This window comes from Ischnura elegans, chromosome 6 (assembly GCF_921293095.1).
Source record: "Ischnura elegans chromosome 6, ioIscEleg1.1, whole genome shotgun sequence".
NCBI lineage: Eukaryota > Metazoa > Arthropoda > Insecta > Odonata > Coenagrionidae > Ischnura > Ischnura elegans.
This window is the reverse complement of record NC_060251.1, coordinates 122,029,699-122,035,698: the sequence shown is the minus strand read 5'-3', so window position 1 is coordinate 122,035,698 and position 6,000 is coordinate 122,029,699.

Here is a 6,000-nt window from a genome sequence, read left to right as displayed (position 1 = left end):
CATGTTATCTTTTGCTACCGTTTACTTTTCTAACGTGTTAAATAATGCTTAATGATGTTTATATGCTTCTAATATATTCTTAATTATGTAACACTATGTCTAAATTCTTATTTAACACTTTTTGTACATTAGTTTAACACCCGTAAGAATAAACAATTATTATTATATGTTATTGGACAAAGTCCCGAAATTGGAATCGGAATAAGTAACAAAAATTTAAATGTATGGTGATTAAAAGATGATACCGAAACCTGATTTATGTACGTAAACCATACTTAAAATAAATTTTGAAAATAAATCCCAAATCAGACGGTAACCGTTTGAATAGACTAAATAGACCTGTTCTAATAATACAAAACTAGAAATTAAATTGCTAAAATATAAGGAATTCAAAAAAGTACTTGGTTGAGAGACGATTTAAATATTACAAACCAATTAAAAGGGATATACGTTAACATTTCGCCACAAACTTAGCTAAAACCTCTTTAACAAAACCATACGGAACTAAAAATACGAATTTGAAAGTATACCCCTACTTTACTATTACAAAAAGGTTGTCTAAGATACTAAAATTATGATTAAATACTCTTCTCCGACATCTAATACTCAAAATCACATTTTAACATTTTAGGGTGGGTTTTGTTCATTATTTGTTCAAATCATTCCGATTATCTCTTGTTTTGCATTGGCCTAGTGCCCAGTAGATGGCAGCACCTCCGTAAGGATGTCCCAATTCATGCTCCCTTGTGGTTGGCTGCCCAGAATCTGGCTGGCTAAATACATGATGCCTAATGGCTAACGAGTTGGGACACGGCTTAAGACAATATTTTAGGGTCAAATAAAATATCTAAATTAATGTGGAAAAAAAAATGAACAACGAAAAATATTCTCCTATGAATTCACACTTCACTTGGGACAATATCTCTCCTTTAATAAAATTCTAAATCTCAGCAGCACTTCGATGAATTATATGCCAGCATCAACATCTCCGGTTGTACACCTAGGTCCTAATCAGTCACTTCTCAGGCGGAGGTCTCCGATTTTTCAATGCCTCGTTACCCTCCCGGTTGCGTTTCCCTCTGAGCTCTGGGGGGTTTTGGGGGATAAAACCCCCCAGAGCTAAGAGAAGTATTTAAGTTTAATCCATTTTACTTAATTGTGTTAGGATTACTTATAGAATAGTGTTAGGATTAATCAAATATCCCTCAAAAAGCCTTAAAACTCCCCATTTCGAGCCATTAAACTTAATTTTTTTCTGGAGGAGGGCCTCCGCAAATCTCGCTTTTCACTTTAAACTCACTGAGTACCATTGCTAGAGAAAAGTCTTCTAAAAACGCTAAGGAGAAGACGGGATAACGAGTCGTCGATTACGATGTTGGGATCTGGGGCAGACGTCATTTCCATGCCGTCGCACACACCTTCAGGATGCTGAAAAGTGAAATCACCTCTAGAAATTAAACCAGAGTATCTGGAGGGCTTTGGAGTCGCTGATTACGAATTTCAACTCGGAACTTGAAAATAAAATCCTGTCACTACAAATCTGAAATCCTGTTTGAATTTTAGAAGATTTGTCCGATAAGTATTTTCTGTGCAAGCAATTATGGATATCATTATAGCGTTATTCATGACTTCCTGAAAAGGTTATCACCAATACACCTACTCCTTAACTCCTCGCTCCAAGTTACTCGCAGTGGCTGTACCAACAGCATAAAGTTTGGAGGTTTTTCGATCACAACTTTTGCATCTGCAAACTTCTGCACGGTATCGAACATGAAATCATGAAACGAGCCTATTAACACATTCGGTGCGGACATTCAGGACACGACTTTACGTAGGACCGGGAATCTTTTTCTTTTGATTACCAACCGTTGCTTTACATAAACAAATTTTACGCCAATATTTTCGCTGAATTTCATTTTTTAACCGTTAATTTTTTAAACATTATCTCCGCCGCCTATCGGCGGCTGCCCGATCGGCGAGATTGTTTTCAAAAATAGATGTTAGCGCATATCTTTCTATTTCCTACTATTTGTTTCGTATAATATTTCGGTAATGTAATGATTATCTATGACCAATTTATTAATATTGACGACAATTTTACCAACAATTTTTCAGGTCATTACCATGCCGCCTATCGGAAGTGAACCGCTCTCCGTGATGTTTCCTATTCTGCTAATGTCGGCAAGCAAGCTCTTTCCTCGCATAGCAGTGTTATTTATTGGTCTCACGATTAGACTAATGCAAGCCAGAGTAGCAAAAACTTTAAACATAAAATTTTATTTAAGTATACTAAAAAAATGTGTATTTCAAAATAATTACACGCTATTTTGTTTCAAAACTTCATCTAAAATATATTTCTTCTTTGAATACAATTCACACTTTTATTATTAATTCAAACATTAATTGGATAAACATTGCAACAATTGTAATTGGAATTTGCAACATATTTACCGATTAATAGTTATGGAACACTCTAAAACAGGGTTCAAGACATAGTCCTGGTTCACCATCACACATCGGGCAGTACGTGACGACGTCTCTTCTTACTCCTGTCGTTGAGCAGTTACGACATCTTTTTCTTTGCGCTCTTGAACCCTTTTCACTTTCTATTTGTACTGGCAAATGGATCTTTTCCTTTCGCTGGATTGGCGCTGGAATTTCTGCCGGCTTGTTTTTGAAAATAAGACTGGCGATTACACTTTCACGAAAATTCTGAAGACTCATGTGTTGGCTACTAAATTTATTATGTAGTATTTGCGAGTTGTTTAGAAGTATTTGAAACATGTGTATCCCTAATTTTAAATACCATCTCAGGCTTCTTCTCTCCACTGGATAATAAGAAATAATCTGGTCCGCCCTATCTATTCCCCCCATAAATTTATTGTATTCGGCTACAACGCTTGGTTTTTTAGAAATTTTACCCCTTCTGTTTGCTACTTCTATCATCTCTCCACAATGCTCCGAGGAAATCATTAAAACTTCTCTTCTATCCTTCCATTTGCATATGAAAATTCCTTCTTTCGTATACTGGCCCACTACTTCTCCTTTTGCCAATTTTTTATTTACAACATTATGAGGGTTGCCTTTCCTAGTGTTTCTGAGAGTTCCCGTGGAATATATTTTCTTTCCCAGCAGTTCTCGCGACAATTTATAGCTGTTATAGAAGTTGTCCATGTACACAGCATGACCAACATTAGTATAATCAGATAGAAGCGAATGTACAACTTTTTCTGAGTGACCAACTCCCCCAACATTTGGATCCTTGGAACCTGTGTAAACCAAGCAATTCAAAACAAGCCCATTTGGTTCCGTTAGCATGTACAATTTAATACCATATTTATGCCTCTTGTTTTTTATGTACTGCCGGAAATATAGTCTTCCCCTCCAAAGTACCATCGATTCATCTAAGCTAAGTTGTTTCTGAGGATAGTACACTTTTTTCATATTGGTCTGGATAAGATTCAAAAGAGGGCGGATTTTGTAGAGTGGATCACTTGGCTTAGGGTGGCCATCAGGAGCGTTACGACCAAAATGTAGGCACCGCAAAATGATCATGAACCTGTCTCTTGGCATGGCCTTTGAAAATGTGGGAAATTCATAAAGCCCATCTTTTCGCCAATAATATTGAATTTTATTTATTCTGATAAGCCCCATATGAAAAAGTAGCCCTAAAAATATTTCAAACTCCCCTCTAGTCAAGTCTTTCCATGGTTTCATTTTAGATTTATCAGCTACTGATTTATTCTGCAATTTTTGGGCATAAATATTTGTTTCAGAAATTATGTGGTTGAAAAATTCATCGTTTGCCAAGAGCATGAAGAATCCTATTGGATCTAAAACATGAGGCCGTATTTTGAGTCCAGAATTTCCAGTAAAAGCAATAGGAGTGATAACTGGCCGTTCAGTTTGCCATCCTGCCGGGGATATGCGTTTACCTGAATCACTTGAGGCCTGACAATCGCCATTTGCACCACTGTCATCCTCGGAGCTCTCGTCGGTTTCCTCATCTTCAGAGGAGACATCAAAATCCGAATCTGTTGCACTTCCATCCGAAATTTCTTCTTCCCTCTCAAAGAACCGAGCGATGTCTTCGTCGGAGATAGACACAGGGTGACGAAGTGCGCTCCTTGTCCGCTTTCTTGATGAATTCGGTTTTTTCTCCATGAAGTCTTCTTAGAGTAAAATAAAGAAAAAGGTTAAATTATTTCTCAATATTGCTGTAAACATTGAAATCAAACATTTCAAATAAAGTCGTACATACCAATTGAGCTGGTTCTAAGTTTTATCTAAAGTATACTTGAAGGTATTTTACGTCATTCGAAGCGAATGGTATTTATGAAGCAACTTCTTATTTATCCTGCGGAAAACAACGAGACCATAATCATTATCGGGATAGCAGCAACAAATAGAAATTCATTTTTTATGAATAAATAGTAAATACTATTGTTGAATTCTAAAGATAATCAATAAATAGAATAATTATATTTATTTTTAAAATTGTACTTACCTTATGTATGCTCCGTCTTTCCAGTAATGTCCTGTTTTGTAAGCTTCAAAAATCCTCAAACTGGAGTGTGAAAACAGTGATGAATTAAAAGCGGTCGTAATACGTGTAACCCATTGAAAACGACGAGTAGTTATGCGGACGAGATTGCCGTTTCCCCTTTATATATATGCCTTGAATAACAATGTCGCGAAAGCAAAAATAAAATAGGTACATTGTACGAAGCACACAGCCAAAAAGTGTCTCCAAAAGGCAAACTGATGGTTTGCTACATAGGAAGTGTTATCTTGACTTCTTTGAAGATAGCGACTTGCAAGATTGTAAAAATATAATTGTGGAAACATGATACACGGAAAAAGGGTAAAAAACGCGTCAGGAATACACGGAATCAAATGACATAGTGAATGAAAAATAAGAAGGCTTCATTGTATTTCCGAAGCATGACATGTGAGAACGGGGGGCAGATTTTAGAATGTAGTTCTATGTAAAGACCGGGTAAAATTCAGGAGACAGCTGTGACGAGCGGGCGACAAAAAAATTTCATTTTGGATCACCAGTGTTTCAAGACGCCGAAAGGCGGCGGCCGATCCTTGGGAAAACACGGCACGCCGCCTATCGGCGGGGCCCGACGCGAATGTGTTAACGCTTAAATTCTTCAAACGACTAGTCCACTGGCAAAGCGACATTTTTGGGTCAAATGCGATTGAGTTTTATGTCCTTATGTAGTTCGAATAACGGAAAAATAACTCAAAAAGTCGTCAAATGGAAGGAATAGATATGCACACTCATTGATCGTTAGCAATGCTCGACGTCACGCCAGCAACCGTTCCGAAGGTTATGATAAGAGCATCGAAAGATCTTTTTAAATTGAAACATTGTCGTAATGCAGAGCAATGGAATAAAAATGAATGATGAACATAACCCCATGTTGTCCGAGTTGCAGTCCTTGTCCGAGAATTGTAGCTCGTTCTTTCCCATATAAATGATCGTTATAATTTAGCCTGAAAGAGATTACTTTCCGTTTTCAAGATAATTGCATCTCATCTTAGTGAATTGTAAATTAGCATCGATACGGCTGGATAGATATTCAAGAGGAACTATACATTGAAAAGAGCAAATAAAAACTATGAAGCCAAAATGAATGAATAACCTGAAACCTTGATGGAAATCGACTTCAAGCAGGAGTCGTGACTAGACAGTATCGAATGAGTCTTGTACCAGATGATGGTCTTGTACCAGACGATGGTACTGTGAGCTGAAACTCGTTGTACGCAGTAAAAATAAAAATAATTGTGGAAAAAAGTTACAATCTTTTATTTAGTTAAATATGTCTAGTTTCGAATGAATTCACTGTCCATTTTTATCTAAAAGTAAACAAAATTAGCTAAATTGAGTGGCTTTCGTTCTTCGTAAATTTTCTGTTAAATGCACATTTAAATGCGAGAGAATTTGCACCGACGCACAGTGGGCTGAAAGCCAAAAAAGCTGGCATAAAC